Here is a 27,079-nt window from a genome sequence, read left to right on the forward strand (position 1 = left end):
GGGCACTATTCCTATGAGTCACTGACTACGCAGATAACCCCCTGGGGTTTTTCAAATTCAAACACCGACGTCCCTAGCCGGGTCAGAGAGGGGAGGCGGGGTTTGACCGGCGGTTTCCCGGCGAGGGGCTCACCGGCGGCGAGGGTGGAGGGGTGCGTGAGCTTCACGGGTTCAAGGCGCACCTCTCGGTGGTCTAGGGTTGCGGGGAGGGGCTCGGAGGCGGCAGCTCGACGGAGCAGGGCGGCTCGGCGGCGGAGGCAAGCGACGGCGAGGGTGCTCCGGTGAGGATTGGGCGAGGGGAAACGGTCGGGGAGTTGCGCGAGGGCGAGGCGCGGCTAATGGTGGGGGCTATTGGGGTGGAGCGGTTCTGGGGTGGCGGCTCCGCGGCAGGGTGAGCTCGCCGGGGTTCGGGGTGGTGCGGCGGCGGCGTTCCGAGGCGTGGGCGCGAGGAGAGAGCAAAGGAGCGAGTGGAATCGACTCCTGGGGTTCTTGTAGGGCTCGGGCGCTCGCTAGAAGGGTGCGGCGGGCGCTGTCCAGGGCTGTCCACGGCGGCGTCGCGGTGGCGGCCGTCGGGGTGGCTCTGGAAGCGGCGGGGCGCGTGGCACGGCTGGGGAGGCTCCAGCGCGAGGCAACAGGAGGGGGAGGAGGTCGTCCGCGACGCGTGGGTGCCAGCGCACGGCGAAGTAATGGCCGGGAAAGCCGGGAAGGCGCCGGCGGGCGGCGCTGTCGGTGGACGGCGGCGAGAAGCAGAGCAGGGAGGGGGAAGAAGGGGATAAGGGCGATTTTGCAATTTCCAAAAATTCCAGGGACTAAACTGTAAACCAGCGATAACTTTTAAACCAAAGCTCAAATGAAAAAGTGCCCAACATGAAAGTTGTTCAACTTTTCAAGATCTACAACTTTGATGTTGTGCAAAAATTTATTTGACCAAAGATACAAGAGCTAAAAACAAAAACATAGAAAGGAATTTGAATTCTAGGAAATTTGTCTTTTTCAAAGCAATTTCACATCAAATGTAGACTTACAAGCAAAAAATGGCTACCACGCATTAAATGCACTGAAATTTTACAAAAACACCCTCCACAAAAGCTATATTCATAAATAACTATATAAAGGACCTTGCATAAAATTATAATTACACATATAACCTTTCATAATTACAAAAAGATCCTTTTTAAGCATTTCAAGCACATGATGCATAGCAAACATACACAATTACTGTGCAGACACCAATTTAATTACTGTGCAGACACTCGGGGTGTTACAGCTACTAACCAAATGCATTCTCCTTGAGGTCGGGATATTATATACTCATATTGGATAAGCCCTGCGAGTACCTTTTGTACTCATGGTGCTATCGTTAAAGTTGTTGCAAGTGATGCGCAGCCGGAGGCCGTGTTCGGCTACTTCTACCCCGTGGACGGAGGTGCGGGTGAGGAGTAGATGGCCGGTGGCTATGTGAAGGGCACTATCGGCATATAGTGTTACCTTCTTATTTTGCGATATATATGGAGTGCTAGAAGTAGAACTTTCCGCTGCAAAAACTCTAAGGACTTGTTGTATTAAACTTTGAACCGCTTTGTAATATAATCTCGTGTGTTGGACGTGCCTATGTAATGGTGTTACTGTTGTACTCGTGGAGTGTGTTTAAATCCTGGGCAGTGCTCATGACACATTTCAAGGACTACCGGGGTTGGTTCCCTCTAATCAAATTGATCAATGAACGATGACTCGATTAGGCGGGATCAACTTGGACTGGTTCCACGCCCCTGTGCTTGCTGCGCGGGCCCCCGCCCGCGCCGGTCCTTGGGCGGCTGCGGCTCGCCAGGCCCCTGGCGGCGCCGGTCCTGGGCGGCGGCATCTCGCCGGCCCCCCACCTGCGCTGTAACAGGACCGCCCAAATTAAACCGGCTTAAGTGCGCTAACTATCATCTTAATGTTTAATCAAGTTACTGTGCACTTAAAACGGTGTAATCCGGACTTCTGTCGGTTTAAGGATCGAAAAACACTGGAAAGTCTCGCACAAAGACGAGCACAGATGATTACAAGCAGACAAAATTTCTCAAAGTTAATTTACAAAGTGGAGTTTTACACACAAGTTTACGTAAAATATCAGAGTTCAAAATGCAGCGGAAACTAATTAGAAGTTGAGTTTAGAAAAACAACGATTACTACGATGACGTGAGGACGTCACATCGAGCCCACGGATGTGAATCCTGGTTAGCTCCAGCCACGGCGGCGAGGCCGCGTTCCCGGCGGCACGGCGAGCAAAACGGCCAGGGGAGGTGCTGGAGAGGTCGAGGGTGGTGCGGTGCTGCTCACCGGGTGCTCGATTTGGGAGGAGGAAAACCGGAAGGAGGGGATCGACGGTGGGGGCGGAGCTTCGGAGAGGCTCCAATGGTGGGCGGCACAGGGGAGCCGATTCCGGCAGAGGAAGAGGTCGGCCGGCCTCGAGGAGGGGCCGTAGAGAATGAAGGCGACTCGGTGGAGCTCACCTGGGGCTTGAATCGAGCGGAGGAGGTCTGTCGGGAGGAGCTCGGCGTGCGGGGCGGCGATCCGGCGGAAGGGCAGGGCGACCGGTGGTGGCGGGGTCCGATTTGGCCGGGAAATGGCTCAAACGGGTTAGGAGAGGATTGGCAAAGCTGCGGGGCAAGGCTAGGAGGCTTGGGGCGCGCCGAATCGGGGCGGGACGGTGAGGGGTGGCCGGAGCGACGCCGGCGGCGGCTCTGCTCGGCTCGGCTCCGCCCGAGCTCGAGAAGGACGAAGGAGATGGGGAAAGAACAGTTAGGGCTCGCGCTCGGACAAGGATAGGGCCCAACGGAGGCCGAGGTTCGCCGGCGTGACGCGTTGAGTCACCGGCGCGATGACGCGTGGGGACGGCGGCGAGCAGGCACTTGCCGCGCGTCGCGTGACCATGGGTGGCGGAAGGGAGCAGGTGAAACACAGGGAGAAGAAAAAAAAAATGTTTCAACGAAACTCAGCTCGATTTTGACCGTCCAAAACTCAAAACTTCACAATGAAACTTGAATTTTGGCCAAAATAAAAGTTGTAGAGGAAGAAAAAGTCTACAACTTTGATATTGGGCACATCTTGATTTGAGTCTTGAATTAGGGAGAAAAACGTGATCAAAACTAGCTAAGGTAGAATACACTATGCAAACTTAATTAGCGCTAATGACAAGCTTAGGCCCATGATTAGCGAGTTAAGCATAAAATTAACACCAGGGTGTTACAATCTTACCCCCTTAAAAGAATCTCGTCCCGAGATTCAGAACGAAAGACTTCTAAGGAGAGAGGAGCAGAATTTACCACCAAAGGCGGCAGGAAACAGTCACCCTAGAAAATGTCAATGTTGATGGTAGGAGCCGTTTCGGATAAGGATTTGAGAACCTAAGGAGTGATTAAAAAGCGAAGTGCAAGAAACATGATATCTACCACAATTTCCTTTGCCCAACTGGCAACTTGTCCAACTTCAATTATTGCAGGTCCTCTTGCTCCAACAGCAATGGCATAAGTAGCTTGATCATCTCGGCAAATTAAATAGAGTCGCTTGTTCACCACCTCTTGATGACGACGATGCTTTTAGGAAGGCACCCAAACTTGATTCTGACACAGCTCTTAAACCAGGATGAATACTTGAGTCATGTAAAGTTTTTCAGATCCAAAAGAAAAAGATAAATTGAACAAGGAATGATGATGAGATAAGTCGACCAAGTTCTCATAGAGCTGAGATCACGCCATGCGAAAACAATTATCGTGAGATTCATCACAAAGCTTATCGATAGCCAATGAGTATAGCATGAAAGATCGGTTTAAAAAAAGGAAGTTTTTGAACATCCTTGCTCAGGATTTACTATCTGAATTTGTTGCACGATGCTAATTGCAAAACATGCTTGTTTATGCCAATGCAACACGATGATGCAATGGTGCAAGACGATGATGGAATGTTCCATGTGCAGATGAAATGGTGCATATGATGCATACACCATGATACAAAGATGACGATGCTCTTGTTTTATGCACCGATGAGATGCATGAAGCATGATGCATACACACATGAGTTTATGATGCACACATTGCAACACGTGCCTTATGACCGTTCCCTCGCTCGTGACTAACCTCTCGTTAACCCTATACCCTTGAGATGGATTAAAAGTTAAAACACTAATAAGGGTTGCACAAGAAGAGATTGAGGTGAGTTATGTCACATATACCGAGGCACCAGCGCGCTCCTAGTGGCTCAATCATGTGGCTGCAGCGCATATGAGGCCCTAGATTCCGTCGCGGCATCAAGGTCACGTGACTAAACACCACCACAAGAGAAATCAAGAGAAGCAACCCAATAGTGCCAGCAACAAGATAGATTAACGAAACCGAAGACAACCCGAAGTTGTACTCGGACGCATACCCGTTAGTCAGCCTACGCATTCCCGATCATGATGCAACACAATGCACTGACCAATGATGTGATGCAGAATGTTACAATGACTCTACTCAAAAGTTATCATTATCATAAATCTTTGTAATTTTTCCAAAAATTAACTGAGCAAGAACGAAGGTACACGATTTCAAATGTTGGAAATCAAAATGCCCAACATTGAGAAATACTAGAAGATTCATTGGACCATGGATCGAAAGGTTTTGTTGACCGACATCAAGGTTTAGACAGCCAAAAGAGAAAGCAACAACACTTTTGCTGGAATAGGTTCGAGGTATAGATCAAGAGTTTGGATTTGAATGACAAGCTAGATCAAGAGTTTGGATTTGAATGACAAGCTAGATCAAGAGTTTGGATTTGAATGACAAGCTAGACTACTGGTAAGGTTCCCACAAAACTCAAATCCCCTAACTTACAAAAGACCATCCCAACTCAAGATCAAACTAGCAGATTACGTTGGCCTACTACCACAACACGAACCTAGGAAGACATTCAGGTAAAAACAACACATTTTAGTAAAACAATGTAACAAGCTAGGTGATCAAACCAACCAAAGATGAGATGATGCATGCACGTTCTATTCGTTCCTCACCCAAACAATTGCCAATAACTAGGCATACGGGGACAACCGGTGGCACAATACGTACTCTCCCTATATATACTAGTTGTTCTTACGTTCAACGCTTACGTAACGTGGTTAGCGTACCTGCAGACAAACACAATATATAAAGAGATATATAAATCCATTTCTGGACCCTTCGTGCCAGCACTCACGAACGGCCCCCATGTGTCCTACGCCACACGGGTAACGCATATGCAGTTTCCCACATATTCACACATACATTACCATCCACTATAGAGATGGCACCCAAACGTTCGACGCTGAATGGGCAGCGCTTCATACGTTACCGGGGCAACGTATTCACTTCCCGTACAAATCGCCTTACGGGACACCCAAGGGTACACGTGTCCCAAGGTACACGGTTATGTCTAACCACATAACAGGTCTTCACCTCATAACATTGCCTTACGAGATGGCCGTGATTACAATCACACGGTGGGAAATCTGCATCCATATCAGACGGCAGATAGCGATAGACTCGTTTGAATTGAACCTTATCACCTCCTCGTATGCTCATCATACGGGACCCGCATACGTATGAAACACGTGAGCTATTCTAAAGGACTACCAGGAATGCTTACCTTGCTCACCTGAGCGTAGGTGCGTCGTTACAGAATATTAGATACCAGTTGTGCAAGAAAGTAACTTTTAACAGAAAGTAAAGAGCTGGAAGTGCTGGAATAAAATAGATATATAGATGCCACCATAGCTAATAAAACCTAGATAGGGCATACGAGCTATCTATCTTATTCCTTAGCGCTACTAGCGTCAAACTTTCGAAACCGAACAATTTACAAGCCAAAAAGTTAGTTTTAAACTTAATTAAGCATACAAGTAATCATCCCCAGTGCGTTTCGGCTCTGATACCAGCTGTAACAGGACCGCCCAAATTAAACCGGCTTAAGTGCGCTAACTATCATCTTAATGTTTAATCAAGTTACTGTGCACTTAAAACGGTGTAATCCGGACTTCTGTCGGTTTAAGGATCGAAAAACACTGGAAAGTCTCGCACAAAGACGAGCACAGATGATTACAAGCAGACAAAATTTCTCAAAGTTAATTTACAAAGTGGAGTTTTACACACAAGTTTACGTAAAATATCAGAGTTCAAAATGCAGCGGAAACTAATTAGAAGTTGAGTTTAGAAAAACAACGATTACTACGATGACGTGAGGACGTCACATCGAGCCCACGGATGTGAATCCTGGTTAGCTCCAGCCACGGCGGCGAGGCCGCGTTCCCGGCGGCACGGCGAGCAAAACGGCCAGGGGAGGTGCTGGAGAGGTCGAGGGTGGTGCGGTGCTGCTCACCGGGTGCTCGATTTGGGCGGAGGAAAACCGGAAGGAGGGGATCGACGGTGGGGGCGGAGCTTCGGAGAGGCTCCAATGGTGGGCGGCACAGGGGAGCCGATTCCGGCAGAGGAAGAGGTCGGCCGGCCTCGAGGAGGGGCCGTAGAGAATGAAGGCGACTCGGTGGAGCTCACCTGGGGCTTGAATCGAGCGGAGGAGGTCTGTCGGGAGGAGCTCGGCGTGCGGGGCGGCGATCCGGCGGAAGGGCAGGGCGACCGGTGGTGGCGGGGTCCGATTTGGCCGGGAAATGGCTCAAACGGGTTAGGAGAGGATTGGCAAAGCTGCGGGGCAAGGCTAGGAGGCTTGGGGCGCGCCGAATCGGGGCGGGACGGTGAGGGGTGGCCGGAGCGACGCCGGCGGCGGCTCTGCTCGGCTCGGCTCCGCCCGAGCTCGAGAAGGACGAAGGAGATGGGGAAAGAACAGTTAGGGCTCGCGCTCGGACAAGGATAGGGCCCAACGGAGGCCGAGGTTCGCCGGCGTGACGCGTTGAGTCACCGGCGCGATGACGCGTGGGGACGGCGGCGAGCAGGCACTTGCCGCGCGTCGTGTGACCATGGGTGGCGGAAGGGAGCAGGTGAAACACAGGGAGAAGAAAAAAAATGGTTCAACGAAACTCAGCTCGATTTTGACCGTCCAAAACTCAAAACTTCACAATGAAACTTGAATTTTGGCCAAAATAAAAGTTGTAGAGGAAGAAAAAGTCTACAACTTTTATATTGGGCACATCTTGATTTGAGTCTTGAATTAGGGAGAAAAACGTGATCAAAACTAGCTAAGGTAGAATACACTATGCAAACTTAATTAGCGCTAATGACAAGCTTAGGCCCATGATTAGCGAGTTAAGCATAAAATTAACACCAGGGTGTTACAATGACACAGGCGGAGGTCCACTTTCGTTGCTCGTTTAAGTGCGCTAACTATCTTAACTGTGCACTATTTTCTACAGGCAGATCACTATTTTCTATAAACATATTGACAATAAAATCTTCACGGGGAAGCTGGTATCAGAGGACCTGTGATAACTGTTAAGCTCCGCCGCGGCTGGAGCTGCCATGGCTGCCGAGCCCAAGCTCGCGTGGCCGTGCCCCCTTGCTTCCTTCCTGCACCCCGGAACCCGAGCCCCTGTCCTGCGCAAGCACCTGCAGTCCCATGCCCTTGCTGCGTCCTCACCGGCAGTGGTAAGCGCGCTGCCGCCGCACAGCCGCTAGCGCCGCCATGCGCCCCTCTCCGATCGCCGCAGCACAAGATGCTCCAGCACGGTGGCTCCTCGCCTTCTCCATGTGCTGGTGCTCCTCTCCAGCACGGCAGCATATCCATCTGCAGTCAGCAGCAGTAGGTCTATTCCAATCCGCTCTCTGTGTTCTTGCGACTGGTGGAAGGAGAAGAACAGTACAAGCTAGCTAAGTAGTGATGCGTGTTAGTGGTACTAGTATGTTTCAGCTCTAGTGCAATTTATATCTTTAGTTGTACTGCTCCAATTGCTATGAAATTTTTGTGGTAGGCTATTCATATGATGTTTGAGCTGTGGTAAAAATTTCAAATTCATTGATTGCAGTATGACCAAGTTATTCATTTAACTTGTTGATGCGTAGTAGATAGCTTATAAATAATAGAATATGTAAAAATATACAAAATATCTTTCTACTGCCCCTGTATAATGCTTTTATGTCTTATAAACACTTAATTGTCAATATGTTTATAGAAAATAGTGATCTATAGATTTATCTAGCTCTCACAAGCTTAATTGCAATTAAAAACTTGTTTTGGTTGCAATAATTAAGTTATAAAATCTGAAAATGTAATCTTTGTAAAATAGCCATATTTTGATAACATCGACCACACATAAAAATCTCAGCTCCAGGCTGTGTGTTTGCAACACCTTTTATAATATATATATAGGTTCTATTATATCACAGATTAATGAGAATCTAGCAGTAAGCAAGCATACGTATGTTCTTGTGATGTTAAAGTATTTCACCTGAGTTATCTTATCACTTGTAATATATCTGGGGGTTAATCCAATTAGGTTAACATGCAGTCCTATGCTTGTTGTTTCTGATTGTTTTGGTGTATGGCAATATGATCTTGTTTTGGCTATAATTGATGTGAGCAATAACAACCCTCGTACTTCTTTTGTGTTGCTAAGTTAATTAGCTCGTACTAAATGAATGGTTGCTTTTGGCTTGGCTTGTTTAATATATTCATAGGTATGCTTAGGGTCACCTTCTTGCTATCTTAACATGTTAAGTTGTATGATTTATTTAGCCCTCATTCTTATGGACGCTCATGCACATGCAATAATGCCCTTGTGCTTGTCTTCTTGCCTTTCTGATGCATCGTCCATGCATTCATACATCAGCACTGTTGCATCTCATTTAGGTACGCTAGATGCACGGCGCGTGGAACTAAAGGATAAAGTCGGAGCCGAACCCGAAGATGATGTTTGGTGGACATATCCAGAAGATGGATGGATGGATCTCGATGTGCATGATCGAAAGAGGGTGCTCGTCAAGCGAGTATCATCTAACTAACACTAACTTAGTGTTAATCCCAGGCAAGCCCCGGAGCATAACCCTTAACTTCAGTATTCAATGTTTATTTATATAATTATTGTGCATTTACGTTCTAGGAGTTGATTGGAACCGTAGATGCATGATCCCTAGGTTTCCTCAGTTACTCCACTAGTGTGCAGGTCGTTAGTATTGCAATGCTTAATTAGGGCTCGGTAGAAGTCGAGTGATTCCTGTCACTCGCGAGCTATAGGTCCTGGTTACTTATGGAAAAGTGGTTTGAGAATGAATCTGTGAGGAAAGAAAAATGGAGACCGGGCGGAGAGGAATTGGATTATGGATATGGAATAGATGGAAAGTAAGTTCCGCCTGTGTCGATTGAGGACCGTTCCGTTGTTGGCAGTGCTGATCGAGGATTGAACAGTACTAACCACATACCGGAAGTAGGAGGTAGTCGAAACCGGTAAGCTGTGTACCACCTTACAGCGGTGATTTGAATTCCGCCATGCTACGCTGGGCATGGGAGTTGGCGGGTGTTGGATAGGATGCCGCCTCCGGGTTCTCCGGGAGTTCACTGCGAGGGGCCCATCACCTGGGTTTTAGCAGGCGTAGTTCAGATGCCGTGGTAATGTGGAAACAGTTGACGCGCGAGGCCCGACGGGGCTTACATGTGTCGTGTGAGTTAGGTCCACCTTGCAAGGTTAAATCGGATCGATTCGCCGTGACTCGCGGTTATGAGAGCCTTGATCTCTTTGTCACATCGTAGTAAGAAGTGGAATAAGTATTGAAAAGTAATGATGGAATGCTATATCTGTTGTTCTGAAGATTAATCTGATCTACCATGTGTGCTCTAGATGATTAGGCGAACTTAGTTAATACTTGATGTACTAACCGGAGCTAAAACATTGAAAGTAAGGATTCACTTCTAGCGGCTTTTCAGCAAAAGAACTCCAGAACCAAAAAGCCTTGCATGTCTAGGTAATGGGCTAAGTATACCCAGAGTCGGGTAAGCCTTGCTGAGTATTAGTATACTCAGGGTTGTTGTTGTAACTCTTTTGAGCAGGTTGTGTCCCGGCGGACTTCGAGGAGCTCTGTGCGTCCTGGATTGGACAGCCGCTTCCTCCAGGTTGGACCGTCGAGTGGGCCCCGTCTTCCCCGTGAAGATTGGGCAGGTTGGCATCACATCGGTGGGCAGGATGTGGAGCTCACCTTTTATCGTCGTCGTAGCTATCGTATTGTATTTCGAACTCAGTTTTAAACTTCCGCTGTGCGTTTGAACTCTGTTGTTTGTATTTAAACCTTTTATGTAAAACCTGTGTTGTAAATTAATTTGAAGATTTCTGTTGCTGGTAACACCTGTGCTCGTCTTCGTACGGGTCTAAGTGCAATTGTGATCCTGGAGTACAGTAGTTTAATCGGGATTTTACCCGACAGCCTGTCAGGTTACACCGTTTTAAGTGCACAGTAACTTGATTAAGTATTAAGATGATGGTTAGTGCATTTAAGCCGGTTTAATTTGGACGGTGCTGCTACATGCGCCCGGCGCGGCGGCGGCAGCTGGCCGTGCGCAGTGGCTCGGCGGCCCGCACCCGTCCCTACCGGTGCCTGGCGGCGGCTCGCCGGCCCCGCTGGCGGCGGCGGCGCCCGCGAGGGAGTAAGCTAAGTGAGGGAGGGAGGGAGGGAGGAAAGCTTGGCTGTGGAGAGATCTCGGCTGTGGAAGATGTCGAGGGAGAGAGACAAGGGTGAGAGAGGGGGGAGCTGGAGATAAATAAAATGGTTTGGAGTCGGCTTTTGTCCCGGGTGGGCACTGCCCGGACTAAAGAGTCCCCTTTAGTTCCGGGTGGAGTCACTAGCCGGGCTTCCCCTTTAGTTAATTTTGCCTATTTTTCTAAAAAAACAAACTTCATGTCTATACTTGGGTCAAATATGTAAACTGGAATGTGCTAATGCCTAATTTATAAAGTCATAGAAATTCATTTATTTAAAACTAATGATGATCCTCTTGTCACTTGGCACTCGAGGCCGTGGCGCACAGGCAGAGCCACCGAGCACGCGCCGGGCGCCGGCGGCCGGTCCGCTCGCTGCGGCTTCGGACGGTGCGGGCGGAGTCAGCACCGATTGCCCACGCACCATGCAATGCAATGCAAGTCGGCAGCGATTAGGCAAGAAAGAACCCATGTGTCCATGCACATCACTACTAGTCTACTACTACACACATGCATGCGCACATGGAGTGCCACTGCATCCGCGCACCTCACATGCATGCATCATGCATGGAGGGATAGAGGCAAAATAAAGCGTGGGAAACTGCAAGATTTCGGCTGCTCGTCTCTAGTTTTTTCTTCGGATCTTGTTGCTGGGATCAATTAATGCATGATGATCGGAATGAGGCATATACCATTGCACATGGATGTAGTATATATATTTTGAGGCTGCATGTATGGACTAATTTATTTATGTGCTCATCAAAGGATCTAGCGGCCGAAGACTTTCGGGTACTAGATCTATTTTTGGATCAAGATTGTACTTCCTCTGTTTCAAACTATAAGTCGTTATTCGCTCATCAAAGGATCTAGCGGGTACGTACTCTACTTGAAAAACCGTTAAGATTGAATGGTAACTGTAATGATAGAAAACACATATTTTTAAGGCTAACCAGCAGTTTTGATTAGGGGCGAAGCCAGCCCAGCTTGCTGGATCTGCTTCATTGAGACGATGGGTCAAATACTACTTCCTCCATTTCAAATTTCAAGTCATTCCAACTTTTTTGGAGAGTCAAATTATTTTCATGTTCGACAAAAATTATATAGAAAATATTATAAATATTTATAGCACCAAATAGATATACTATGAAAATTAAATATATTTAATGGAGAATCTAATAATAATTATTTGCTATTATAAATATTACTACTTTATTCTATAAATTTGATCAAATTTGAAATATTTTGACTTCTAAGAAAGTTGGAATGACAGGAGTAATATAACACTGCTATACACAGAAATTGGTGGGAATGCATGCGTTGGTCAAGACTGCTATACTATATAATCCCGATTGAAATGTGGTCAAGACTTCACACTCATGTTTAGTTAGATTGATGCCGCGATTGGTGGGAATGCATGAGCTGGGTGATAACGCAAGCTCAAAAGCAGGAGTTGAAACTGATGGCCGCGGTCCACGTCGAGTCGTCGATGACCATGCATATGCTAGATTCTGACCTGCAGGAGGGTGCTAATTACTGCACTGCTGCAGATAGGTCGGCAGGAGCTTTGGACCTCAAGCAACCATGTGCATGCATGGCCTCTGTTTTGGACATTGACAGCGTGCAGGGTGGGAAAGTGGCTGACATGCAGTATTAACCACCTCTTAACTTCCTAGCATTAACTAGTGGATCTTTTAGTTATCAATTTATCATTTAAATAAATGGAGCTAACCTAAATATTCCAACATGCACACCAGACATCACATATTTACTGGGCTCATCATTTGCTCATAATATAGCAACCCTGCATGATAGTGATATACTCCCTACGTTCTAGGTTACAGATTGTTTTGACAAGGACTGGGATAACCCGCGACCCGTCGCGCGTACGGTGAAACACGTGACTCCATCAAGCTATGTGATTTAGACAATGACGTCTAGTCTCTCCTCAAAATCTTTAAATGCTACTTTTGGACAGCAGTACATGGACTACATGAAGCTCCAACAACTTTTTTAGCATTAAAATTTGTTCACAAAAAACATTTTATCTCCCTCGTACAGACTCCGTTTTGAATACCAATTGCACCGTTGTGTTCTACGTGATGAGACGAACCAAACTAGATCCCACTTACATATATTTTGAAGATGTTTTGGGTTAGTGGCAACTTATGTGTAATTTTAAGTTTCATATTATCGAATGAGTTGCTATAATATGCATATATATTGTCGAAGGAGTTGCTACAATCTACATATATAAGTTGCTAATGTGCGTATAATATCAGCTTACATAAAAATTATACAAATGAGTTGTCACAAACACAAAAATATCAATAAAAGTTGTCACCATGTAAACCAAAAGTTGCCATAAAAACAAAATTCATTATACACATGAGTTGTCCCACGTTGTTACAGTTATAAGATAAAATTTGTCAAAACAAATATTTATAAATTGTCATAAGAACAATATTGCCACAAAGCAGAATGTGCTATAAACACAAGTTGTCACAAAAAGAATATGTCACATGCATAAGTTTTTAAAAACACAAACATATAAGTAGTAGAAAAGGAGTATGTTTTGGTACACATAGGTTTATATACACATTGTCATAAAAATAAAAGTTGTTACAAATGTAAAATAAAAGCAGCCAAAAGTTGTCACACATAAAAGGTGTGTGGTAAGTATATTTGCATTTTATATTTGTAACAACTTATATGTGTGACAACTTATACCTTATTTGTATGGAAACTTATGTATATTAACCCTTCCGTTTGTGGTAACTTATTCAATAATATCTAATTTAAATTTACATATAAGTTGCTACTAGTGAAAAACATCGTAAAACATATACAAGTAGGGGTCTAGTTTTGTTCGTCTCATCGTATAGAATACAATGGTGCAATCGGTTCTTGAAACAGAGGTAATATAGAGCAGATAAAATATTTTTTAGAAGCTTTATAAAAAGAATAATATCTATTAGTATGGATGGGAGACGGTACATAAAAGCACATACATACAGGAGGGTAAAAAGCGTGAGCTGATTCGGTATCTCATGCGTGGATTGTTGGGCTGCAAGTGCTGGACAAGCCGGGGAGGAGGGGGGACCTGGGAGGAGCGGCAGGACGGGCCGGGCCGAGACGCGGTCGCGCGCTCGCTCCCGTACGCGACCGGTCGGTCATTAGCTTTTTCCTTTTGACAAATCTTAATATATAGACTTTGCAATACTGGCGGACCTACAGGATGGGCAGGGTATGCCGTGGCATATCCTAAGCGGCCGACCCTGTAGGATGGAATCGGCATGCGCCCCGCTTGGTGACTCGGCCTCGGCCTTTCCCATTGAGCAGAGCGACCCAACATCAGAAAAAAAAAGGACATGGAGGGACGTCGTTCTGTGAGACTGCAACTCCCTCACGCGCCGCCTCCACGACTGCCCGTGCCGTGCCTTTCCAGCTCTCCTCCGCTCGCCGCTCGCATCACCCAGGTCGCCCAGGTCTCCACGCCGGTTGCCGGTCACTCAGTTCGCCGCGCCGTCAGCCGCCACCTGGTGCCTTGTTCCACCTGCTAGTTGTGAGCGTCACTTGAAGCTGAAGCTCTACTTGTTAGTCATGGCTTGTGCATCACTCGGATTTGTGGTCACTCAGTTTAAATCTGGAGGCATAAAGTTTATGATATGTGCATCACTCGGATTTGTGGTCACTCAGTTTAAATTTAGAGGCATAAAGTTTATGATATGATTTATAATATTCTTAAATTGATCTTGTTCTGTCGGTGGCAACGAAAGTGTTGAAGGGTCTTCTCTGCATTGACTTTTGCGAAAACTAAGATTCTTTTTGGCAGGGCTCCAGCTCTGGCTCCAAACAGGGTGCTCCATTAGTAGCTCCATCAGCACCAAATTAAAAGAGCTCCAGGCTTTTTTGGAGGTGCTCTGGTGGAGTCGGCGGAGCCACAAAACGTGGCCCCACCAGCTCCGGCTTCGGCTCCAGTTTTTGGAGGAGCCCTTCCAAACATGGCCTAAGCTAAGAAATAAGATAGAAGATAGTCTTTTGGATGATTGTGTACCACGTTCATCGAGCGAGATATCTTTTTTCAAATGGATGAAGATGATATATTTAATACTTTCATAAACTTTATCAAGCATAGGCCTGATAAGAAGAAATAAGGTAATTTCTTTGAACTATTGTAGTTGTGTAAACTTATTTTATACATTTTTAAGATTTAATGTGCTCCTACTATTTATATTGTAATATGTGCAAATATTGAATCTAATTGCTTATATATCGAATTGCTCGTGGGATTTTTTTAGATTATACCGAATATTGAATTGCATGTTGAAATTTTGACATGGCATATCCTAAGTTCCAATCCTAGATCTGCCACTGCTTTGCAATGCACTTAGATATATGTTATGTCTAGATACCAAGCAAAAAATATATCTAGATTTGCTAAAAAACTTATAATTTAAAAGTAGGACCACTAGGATGGAGTTTTTATCTCCTGGCAAGGACAAAGAAGGAAAGGGTCAATAATCTGGTATAGTAGTACGTACGACGACCAAACTCGTTGGTGGGCGCAAATTAGAGGCACTGTTTATCTTTACCCGTAAACTCTGTAAACACAAAAAAATGTCGCATTGAATATTTTGACACATGCATGAAGTACTAAATGAAGTCTATTTACAAAATTTTTTATATGGATGGGCTGTAAATCGCGAGACGAATCTAATGAGCCTATTTAATCCATGATTTGCAACAGTAGTGCTACAGTAATCATCCGCTAATTATGGATTAATCATTAGATTTGTCTTACGATTTACAATCCATCTGTGCAAAAAATTTTGTAAATAGACTTCATTTAGTACTTCAAATTAGTAAGATTTCATCGTAAATTTTTTTTTAAATTAATAAGATTCCATCGTAAAAATTTTTTGCGTTGGAAGCCGTGAAAAGGTTGAAAGGTGACTGACAATCTGATATGACCTGAAATTATTGATTTGCGCGCGAACACGGTGAACACAGTACGCTGCACTCAGAGACACAAACTTTTGCAAAACTTTTTTTGCACTGGCCGTGTTTAGTTTCTCTCCCAAATTTTTTTGGAAACAGAATTTTGCCATTTAGAAGTACTAAATGAAGTCTATTTATAAATTTTTTTGCATAAATGTGTTGTAAATCGTGAGACGAATCTAATAAGCCTACTTAATCTATAATTAGCAAATGGTTACTGTAGCATCATTGTTTCAAATCATGGATGAAGTAGACTCATTAGATTCGTCTCGCGATTTACAACCCATCCTACAAAAAGTTTTATAAATAGACTTTATTTAGTACTCCATGCATGTGTCCAAATATTTGATGTGATGTTTTTTGGTGTAAAAATTTGGGATCTAAACAGCACCAAACTGCTGATGGGTTGATGAATATTCTGACCACCGGCCTGTCCGGGCTGCTAGCTACTCCCTCCGTTCCAAATTATAAGACATTTCAACAATTTTAGAGAGTCAAAATTTTTTATGATTGACCAAATTTATATAATAGACTAATGACATTTATTTTTTTATTTTGACTTTCTTAAAATAAAAAAATATAGTCAAGAAATTAGATCTAGAATATATTCAAATTCCGCAGGCACGAGCGAATAGCTAAAACGACTGACTTGTGCGAGCGCATCCTTCGGCCTTAACTTGGTTCCAAACCAGCAAGAACTAGTCGATTATATAAACTAAGTACTATTAAATTTTTTATTAGTTATATTTTCATAGTACATCAATTTGATATCATAAATCTTTATATTTCTCTCTATAATTTTGGTCAAACTTGAGATTGTTTTGACTCTTCAAGATTTTTGGGATGTCTTATAATTCAAAACAGAGCGAGTAGTGCATAACTGCAGTTATGCAGTTTACACAATTACACCTGCGGTTGCACAGACGAAGTTGCGTGCGTGCTATTCTAATTATTGCAGCGTAAATAAGCTCAGGCCTCCCTTCCATGCGGAACAGCACAGGCCTCTCGATCTAGAATGGCACGCTGGCAATTTTTAACAAATGAAATTATTAGTTACTCATGTGCGCATTTCTAGTAGCAGTAGAACTTCTCTAACAGCATAACAGTAAGTCAGTCAGGGTAGGATGCTGCAACAATTTTTTGATGCAACTTCCACTCCGTACGCACGTACGGAAGTACCTACTGGTTGATGAGGAGAACCGGCCACTTAACCAATAAAATTTCTTGGGGTCCTATATAGTACGTCGTATGTACCGACCTCATGCAACTTTCTGGCAACTACTACCATTTTTTAGGCCAATGATTCCATCCATCCATGCATCCAACAGTACAACAAAGTCGTGGGCTTCTGGAGAAAAATGGTCTAGCCTTAGTTTGCTCCACGTCCACTAGGCCGCAGTCCCTTTTGCCTACATATTGCCCATAATGGAAGGAAGAGATGATGGCAAAAGTTTTACATGAAGCTATGATACAAAAAAAAATGTCACACCTATGTAATTCTCACTCTGTTTTCATAAAAAAAAACGTGATGTTCTTCAACCCCAGCCAGATATGGTCTCCAAAAAAAACAGTTCGGCCATAATTTTCTAAAATCCATGCATGTAACAGGAACCTAATTGATGGAATTACAGTAAAAAGTAATACTTGCTAAGGCAAATCTGGCGCTACTTCGGACCATTTCTCTTTCTCGAGCTGAAGAAACCGCAGCACAGAACAAAAGAAACTGCCACGGATGGTGACAAGCAAAAGCAAGAGGCAGGAATGAAGTGCATGCAATTGCAACTAACAAAAGGTCAATATGGATGGTGAGAGGGCGTGAGCGTGACTCGCTAACTAACTCTGCCTCAGATAGTCCCCAGCAGCGGTTGCGCGCAACAGCAGGAGCTAACTGACGGTCGCAGATGTGCAGTAGTACAGCAGAAGGGACAGCGTACACTCTTGCTAATTCAGCGTGATTAATGATTGCAAGTAAAAGGCTTGAATTCGTTGATTGTGACATGCAGCTTGCCATGCATGCCATTCCACTGGCTACTAGCTCTATTTAGTTAGTTGGTTGGAGGCTTGGAGCTAGCATCATCTTAGGGAGCTTTGAGCCAAAGATCAATCTCAGTGTGAAAGCTTAGTAAGTCACACCACACACATACTACCACGGTATTTATAATAGCATGCCAAGTTTCCTATTGCGATTTCAAATAAAAAGGTCATTATGCTCTGTTCGGTTGGCTGTGGCTGGTGCTGATTTATTGTGAGAGAAAAGTACTACTGGCTGGATGGTGCTGGTTTGGTGCGAGAGAAAAATACTGTTGGTTTGCTAGAGAAACAGCCAGCACAACACTCATCGCACACATTCACACCACAGCATCCATACACACACCTACTATGTGTAACTAAAAGGAAGTTATATATATTGAGAAATCTTGAAATTGGCGAAATCACCTCAAAACAAATGGCAAGGTGTATGAAGTAGCAATAAAACTCTAGAATGCCGTGAAAAAGCAGAAAGTTACTAAAGGGAACACAAAATTCTTTTGAGCCACTAATTAATTAAATCCGTAACAATACGCTAGCTTGACCTTACTACCACTCCCAACCGAAAAACAGTAGTACTACTGCCAGTCGGCAGAGTGAGGGGAGAGCAGGGGAAAGCAGCAGAGCGAGGCGAGCTACTGAGCTGGGAGCGATTTGGACGGTGCAGGACCGCGCGCTGATCAATGCATGCATCGTCACGTGGTTGGTCAAACGTCGAGGGCCGGGGAAGCCAAGCTTTTGGCATGCGACGTTGACCCGCCTCCCTTCCCGAAGAGATGAGCTCCAGGGGAAAGAAAAGGGAAAGCAGTGATGGGATGGGGGAGCTCTCTATCTATTTGACCGTCTCCAACAATTAATTGAGTCCCCATGCATGTGCGTACTGCGTGATTTTGAGTCCTGTTCCCGCTACTCCTCTCCCGCCATCACTTGGCTGGCTGCAAAAGAAGTCAAAAGGACTTTTTTGAGGGCAACCATTTTAGTTTTGAAGCTGCAAACCTCAAATGACCACAGTTTTTGTTGTGAATTCAGTCCGATGAGGAAAATGTTACCGAAAAACGATACATCAACAATGGATTATTTCACCACCAGCAGTACAAAATGGAGGTGACTGTGGATGCTACTTCTACGAGGAGTCTAATCTAGTGGTTATTGGATTGTGATGAGTAGCCTTTCCATAACTAACCTTAGGTGAGTTATGGCCGCCAAAAAAAGAAATGTGGCCAATAAAATTAAAGCCATACTTTGTGGCAAATGTGACTGTAATATATGGGGCATATGGTTAAGAAACTGTACCTCCCAAAACTAGTGGTTTTAGGAGGTAATGTAGACAATAGCAGTAGCTGTGCCTGCCTGCCTGAGATACTTTATCCTGTATATCGAGTAAGGAGGTGGAAGCAGGCGTACGTACTTTATCCTATATCCAGTACGTATGCCAGCTGCAGCTGCGGCCGGGCTGTCTACAGATAAAGTGGGGAGTATTCACATGTACACAGCGCGCGGCTGCAGTCCCTATCGTAACAGAAGACCACACGCACTTCGTCATGAAGAGAGACGTTCTAAATAAATAGAATAAAAATTGTTTTAGAACATACAACAAAATTTTGAAAATATAGATGCTTAGAAGATGTAAAAATGTTCACAGTAAGAAAGATTGTTCTGAAGATAAAACAAATTATTTGAAAAGCAAAATTAAATTTTTGAAAATAAAGAAAAAAATGTTCGAGACCAAGATGTAAAAATGTTCACAGTAAGAAAGATTGTTTTGAAGATAAAACAAATTATATGAAAAGCAAAATTAAATGTTTTAAAATGAAGAAAAAATGTTCTAGACCACAAAAGTATTTTTAAAATTATTTTAAAAATGTAGGCAAGTGTGGTCTAGTTGGAAGATAAAATATAGTCGACACACATACCCATTGCAATGAGTAGTAAGTACATGCATGTGTGTTTCGATACGGTGTGTGTATATATATATATATATTCTCCGGACGGACGCGGTGACGACATAGCTATTATATGCAAACCGGCGACTGAGTAGCAAGGAACACACATATATATATGGTCGTGATCGATCAGCCATGGTCAAACCCGATGGCCGAGCATCATCATCATCATCATTCATCCACATCCACGCACTCCCTCCCTCCCTGCGGCTCACCATTCTCAACGCTAATACTAGCAGCCATGGGGGGCCCGCCCCGCCGCAGCCGGGCCGGCAATGCAAGCCCAGCCCACGGCCGGAGACATGCATGATTGAGCCGGTCAGTCCTCTGCTTGCACGGCTTCGTCCTTGGCTTTTCCGCCGGCATCATTCGTTCAGTCACTCCCAGTCCCAAGCTAGCTAGTACGGAGTAGCTCCGTCGTCGTCGTGGTTCGCCGGATCTCCGCTTGCTTGGTTTGTCGCCACCGCTGCCTGCATTAGCACACATGACATGCATCCCGTCACGTCTGCTCCTCCGACGGACTCCACGATCGTCGCCGCGCCAGCTCCTACCGCTACTCCAGCTACTTCTGCTGCTCCGACGACTCCGGTCGAGCAGAAGTCTTCTTCGGTCGACGACGACTGGATAGACGACGACGCCGACGACTCCGCCGCTCAGTTCTCCACCGGACCCAGCCGGAAGACCCCGCCTTCTCCTGCTCAGGATTAGATCACCTTCCTTTTTGGTGCTTTGTTGCCAAAGGGGGAGAGGTGTTAGGGGGAGGGTAGAGAGTTAGGGGGAGGGTAGAGCTAGAGAGAGAGCTCGTAGTTATCAGGACTTTGATTCTTTGTATCACATTTGGTGTTAATTCATGGATATGTACATTTGTCGCTTGAGTTTGCCGCTCTTTGAGACATATCTATGGATTTCGTTTGAGCCGTTGAGCTCTTTGGTCCTGCTTTTGGTTTGCTCGTGTTTTTCCTGCTTTATCTTTCTCGCTCTCTCGTTATTTATGTTTGTGTTGTCATCAATCACCAAAAAGGGGGAGATTGTAAGCATCTAGGCACTCAAGGTATGTTTCGGTGATTAATGACAACCATTATTGTGACTAATGAGTTTGTGCAGCTTAATAGATCATTATCGCTCATTTGGTCATATGTCAAAAGAGGCCCCTCAATTTCGGTCATTCAAAAAGGCGATCTCGGCTTTTAACTTATATTTGTCAAGGCTAAGGATCTTTCTAGTCCTAAGTGTCACAAGGTTGAGAAGGACACTTAGGTTAGTATAGGTTTTATAGTTTTGTAGTGATCGCACTATTAAGAGGGGTTCATGAGTTAGTAGCTTGATCAAACTTGAGTTGGCCCTAGACATATTACACACTCACTCAAAAACAGCAAAAGATGGTCAATAGAAGTCAACACAACTCTTGGAAGAAGAAACAATCAAAGTCACATTCGAATCCAAGTCAAAACAGCTGAAAACAAAGAAAATCAGTAGCACCGGTTGAACCGGTGCACAAGCATCGGAGCATCCGATGCATGGCGGAAGGACCGATGCCCTGTCGGTCCATCTTCTCTGGATGAAGGTAGATATCAAGTAAAGCACCGGTTGAACCGATGGTCAAGAAGATAAGCACCGGTGCAATGAAAGTCCTTTGTTCCAGAGAGCATGTTTTGATGGATTTCAACCTCTCTTCAGCACCGGTTGAACCGACGCTCCGAAATCAAAGCACCGGTGCAATGAAAGTCCTTTGTTCCAGAGAGCATGTTTTGATGGATTTCAACCTCTCTTCAGCACCGGTTGAACCGACGCTCCGAAATCAAAGCACCGGTGCAATGAAAGTCCTTTGTTCCAGAGAGCATGTTTTGATGGATTTCAACCTCTCTTCAGCACCGGTTGAACCGACGCTCCGAAATCAAAGCACCAGTGCAATGAAAGTCCTTTGTTCCAGAGAGCATGTTTGATGGACTCCAACTTCTCTTCAGCACCGGTTGAACCGATGGTTCAGAAACAAAGCACCGGTGCATTGGATGTACTTTGTTCCAGAACGCTTGTTTGAGTTGATCAGCGAACCTCTTCAGCACCGGTTGAACCGATGCCCCTACGGAGCATGCACCGGTGCAATGACGCAAGCGTGGATACTGTGTCAGAACTCCAACGGCTACTTCTTTGACACAGAGAGACCGGTTGAACCGATGCCCATATTTTCTATACCGTCGGTTCTTCCGGTGGTCACGGTTTTTCTGCAGAAAACCTCCAACGGCTATGTGACCTCCTCCACTCTATATAAGGGTACCCCTGGTTCATTTCAGTTGCCTTTTACACCTTGAAAACCTGAGGCCACTCTTGAGATGAAGAGATAGAGCTTTGAGCAAAAGAGAGAAGATCTAGTGCTTAGTTTGTGTTTCAACCTTGAAGAACTCATCCATTGCAAGTGTAGCAAGTGTGCTTGAGCTAGGGCCAACTGAGTGTAGGTCAAGTGAAGGCTTAGGAACTTGTTACTCTTGGTGTTTGGCAGCACCTAGACGATCTTGGTGATCGAAGTGTTTCTCGCGGAGCTTGCCAAGGATTGTGGGAGCCCGGAGAAGAAGATTGTACGTGGCTTGAGCTCCACCACGCCGGGATGGTGAACGGAGACTCTTAGTGAGTGCCCAAGTCTCGGTGACATGGGAGGTGACAAGACTCTTAGTGAGTGTCACAACGTGGATTAGGGGTGTGTGCCAACACATCGACACCACGGGAAAAATCCGGTTGTCTCTTGCACTCTCTTTCATTTCAAGCACTTACTTTCATGCTTTCTTTCATGTGCTTGACCTTAGAGATCATAGCTTAGCTCTACCTTGCTTAGTTTCATATCTTTGTTAGCTTGTGTAGTTTGCTTTGTTTAGCCGGTTGGTGAATTGAGCCTTACTAGCCTTGCATAGGTTAAGGTTGTTTTATTGCTTTAGAATTTTGAAAAAGACCCAATTCACCCCCCCTCTTGGTCCATCGATCCTTACAATTGGTATCAGAGCCTCGTTTCTCATTTGGATCATTAGGCTTCACCGCCTAGAGCTATGGCCAAGATGGGAGTTTCGCCGCCTCACTTCGAGGGCAAGAACTTTGCCTATTGGAAAGTTCGTATGGCCGCATACCTTGATGCGATTGCCCCCGAAGTGTGGTTGGCAACAAAGACCGGGTTCACCGGAACTCCCACCACGGAGCAATTAAAATGGAATGCAAAGGCTAGAAATGCAATTTTCGAAGCCATTAGTGAGGAAGTTTTTGCTAGAGTAAATGGCATGGACTTAGCAAGTGATATATGGAAAGAGCTAATTGAAATTCATGAAGGCTCCACAAAAGTCCGAGAACAAAAATATCACTTGTTCAGAGCAAAATATGATTCTTTTAAAATGCTTGCTCATGAAAATTGCAATGATATGTATTCCCGCTTGAATGTCATTGTCAAGGACATTAATGCTCTTGAAGTTTCCAAAATTGACAGTGGCTCCATCAACCGCAAGATTCTCATGCTCCTTCCGAAGCCCAAGTACAACATTATCAATGCTATGCTTCAAAAGGAGAATCTTGATACAATGGAAGTGGGAGAGCTTGTGGGCGAAATTCGCGCTCATGAAATGAGTATCCTTGGTATGACCGAAGAGCCAACAACAAGCAAGTCAATTGCTCTCAAAACCAAGGCTAACAAATCCCGCAAGCTCAAGATGGTCAAGCAAGAATCAAGCTCAAGCAATGAAGAAGAGGATCATCATGAGAGCTCATCCGATGAAGAAGATGATGGAGAACTTGCTCTCATGATGAGGAAGTTCACACGCTTGAATGACAAGATCAACAAGAAGGGTTTCAACTTTGACCCCAAAAGAAGAATGTTCCGGCCATGGGGAGATGTCAAGAACAAAACTTGCTATAATTGTGGAGAAAAAGGCCACATCTCTCCCGATTGCCCCAAGCCGGACAAAAGGAAGAAGGACAACAAAGGCAAACATCGCCATGATTCAAGTGATGATGAAGAAGATGAGAAGAAGAACAAGAACAAGAAGCTTGGGAAGAAGAAGAGCCATGACAAGAAGACCAATCTCTTCCCAAAGAAGAAAGGGCACACCAAGAGAAGCTTCTTGGTGGAAAAAACAAGAATGGGTGACCGATGTCTCATCAAGCGAAGATTTAAGTGATGAAGAAGACATAGTCACCATCGCCCTCACAAATGAAGAACCATCACTACCTCCACCTCCAATGTGCCTCATGGAAAAAGGTAACACCAAGATATGTGAGGTAGATAGTGAAGATGAAAGTGATGAAGAGCTTGATCCTTATGAATTCACTAATCTCATTAATGAGTACACATCCGTCATCAAGAGGGAAAAGGGCAAAGTCAAGATTCTTGAGAGCACTCATGCCAAGTTAGAGCTTGCCCACTCCGACTTGCTTAGCAAGTACAATGACTTGCTCAAAAAGCACAATGAGTCACATGTACTTGCTAAGCAAGTTGAAGAGAGCCACAAAAAACTTAAACAAGAGCATAGGGAGTTGGCTCACAAGTATCAAGAACTTGAATTTGCCTATGAAGCAATTGACCCAAGTCTTGAGAACTTTGCTCATGAAACTATTGAGAAGGTCAATGCTTCTACTTCATGTGATGACCTACTCATTAATGCAAATGCCACTAATGCTTTGCCCAAGCTTGTACCTTCTAGGGAAAAGGAATTGATGGATCAAGTGGCAAGCCTCAAGAGTAGTGTGGAGAAGCTCTCAAGAGGAGAATACATCCACAAGGAAATTCTCTTCAACAATGCACGTGACTATGGCAAGAGAGGTCTTGGTTCATTTCCGGAGCCAAATCAAGGCACTACTCCTTCTCCGGAGATCAAGATTAGCTTCATCAAGGAAGTTGGATCATATTGCCAACATTGCCAAGTCACCGGGCACCACACTAGGGAGTGCACTTTACCATCACGTCATCTTCCTAATTTACCCAAGAATTACTCTTCAATGTTTCAAAATAACCATTTTCTCTTGAGTAAAGTGAAGGGCAAGGTGAAGGCCAAGTTTATTGGCAAACTCACTAAGGAGTCAAAGAAAAAGCTCCCCAAGCAACTTTGGGTCCCAAAAGCTCTTGTCACACATGTGCAAGGCCCAAAGCTTGTTTGGGTTCCCAAAACTCAAAAGTGAATTCTCATGTGTGTAGGTGAACTACAAAGCCGGTGGAAAACATTGGGTACTTGATAGCGGTTGCTCTCAACACATGACCGGCAATGATAGCATGTTCACCTCTCTTGAAGACCCCGGCGATCATGAACATGTCACCTATGGTGATAACTCAAGGGGAAAAGTTTTAGGTTTGGGTAGAATAGCTATCTCTAAAGATTTATCCATTTCTAATGTCTTGTTTGTAGAAGCACTTAGTTTTAATCTTATTTCTATTGCTCAATTGTGTGATCTTGGACTAACGTGTACCTTTGACAAGAATGGTGTTGTAGTAACTCTTGAAGAAGACAAGTCAATGGTATTCACGGGGTTTAGGCATGGCAACATCTATTTAGTGGACTTCTCTTCAAAGCAAACAAGTACCATGACATGCCTCTTCACCAAGTCTTCTCTTGGGTGGCTTTGGCATAGAAGAATTGCTCATATTGGCATGAGCAACCTCAAGAAAGCCCACAAGAGAGGGATGATCACCGGCTTGAAGGATGTCACGTTTGACAAGAACAAGCTATGTAAAGCATGTCAAGCCGGGAAGCAAGTTGCAACACATCATCCCATCAAGACGATGTTGTCTACCTCCAAGCCGCTCGAGCTACTTCACATGGATCTCTTTGGTCCAACTACATACAAGAGCATTGGTGGTAACCTCTATTGCCTAGTAATTGTTGATGATTTTTCACGTTACACTTGGGTTATGTTTCTAGGCGATAAGGGTGAAACTCCGGAAATCTTCAAGACTTTTGCAAGAAGAGCTCAAAGGGAGTACAACTCCCCAATTGTGAAGATCCGTAGTGACAACGGCACCGAGTTTAAAAATATGAAGATTGAAGAATGGTGCGATGAAGAGGGCATCAAGCATGAGTTTTCCGCCACCTACACACCTCAACAAAATGGAGTGGTGGAAAGAAAGAACAAGACACTCATCACCCTAGCAAGAGCAATGTTGGATGATTATGGCACGTCCGAGAAGTTTTGGGCGGAAGCAATCAACACGGCGTGTCATGCATCCAACCGAGTGTATCCCCACCGACTCCTCAAGAAAACTCCATATGAGCTCATCACCGGGAAGAAACCAAATATATCCTACTTTCGAGTCTTTGGTTGCAAATGCTTCATCTATAAGAAGAAAAGGCTCGGTAAGTTTGAAAGTAGATGTGATGAAGGTTTCTTTCTTGGTTATGCATCAAACTCCAAAGCATATAGAGTATTCAATCAAACCTCCGGGTTAGTTGAAGAAACATGTGATGTGGAGTTTGATGAATCTAATGGCTCCCAAGAGGAGGTTGTTGGCTATGAAAATGTAGGTGATGAAGAGATTGATGAAGCTTTGAAGAATATGTCCATTGGGGATATCAAGCCGGAAGAGGTGCATAAAGGCAATGATCAAGGGGGAGGACCTTCCTCATCTACACCAAGCACCTCCAAGGCACCCCAAGTGGATAAAGATCAAGAAAAAGATGATCCACTACCTCAAGAAGATGTGCCAACACCAACACCCCAAGTCCAAGAACAAGAAGAGCAAAGTGTTCCACAACAAGTACAAGTCACACAAGATCCACCCCAACAACCATCCACGCAAATACCGCTAGTGAAGCATGGTCGCATCTCCAAGGATCATCCAATTGGTCAAATCATTGGTAGTCCTTCCAAGGGAGTAAGAACTCGCTCTAAGCATGCTTCATTTTGTGAACATCACTCGTTTGTTTTTTGTATTGAACCCACTAGCATAGAGGAAGCGCTTGAGGACTCGGATTGGGTGATGGCCATGCAAGAAGAATTGAACAACTTCACCCGCAATGAAGTTTGGGTCCTCGAAGCTCCTCCAAAAGACAAGAACATTATCGGCACCAAGTGGGTCTTTCGAAACAAGCAAGATGAACATGGGGTGGTGATACGCAACAAAGCAAGACTTGTGGCAAAAGGGTTTTCTCAAGTCGAAGGTTTGGATTTTGGTGAAATCTTTGCTCCGGTCGCAAGACTTGAAGCTATCCGTATCCTTCTTGCTTACTCTTCACATCATAACATTAAGTTGTATCAAATGGATGTGAAAAGTGCATTCTTAAATGGCATTATTAACGAACTTGTTTATGTTGAGCAACCTCCCGGGTTTGAAGATCCGAGGAATCCTAACCATGTTTATAGGTTGCACAAGGCACTCTATGGGCTAAAACAAGCTCCAAGGGCTTGGTTTGAGAGGCTTCGTGACTTCCTAATCATGCAAGGCTTCAAGATCGGGAGGGTGGACACCACGTTGTTCACAAAAGACGTCAACGGGGATCTTTTCATTTGTCAAATTTATGTTGAC

This window comes from Panicum virgatum, chromosome 7K (assembly GCF_016808335.1).
Source record: "Panicum virgatum strain AP13 chromosome 7K, P.virgatum_v5, whole genome shotgun sequence".
In the NCBI taxonomy this organism is placed as follows: domain Eukaryota; kingdom Viridiplantae; phylum Streptophyta; class Magnoliopsida; order Poales; family Poaceae; genus Panicum; species Panicum virgatum.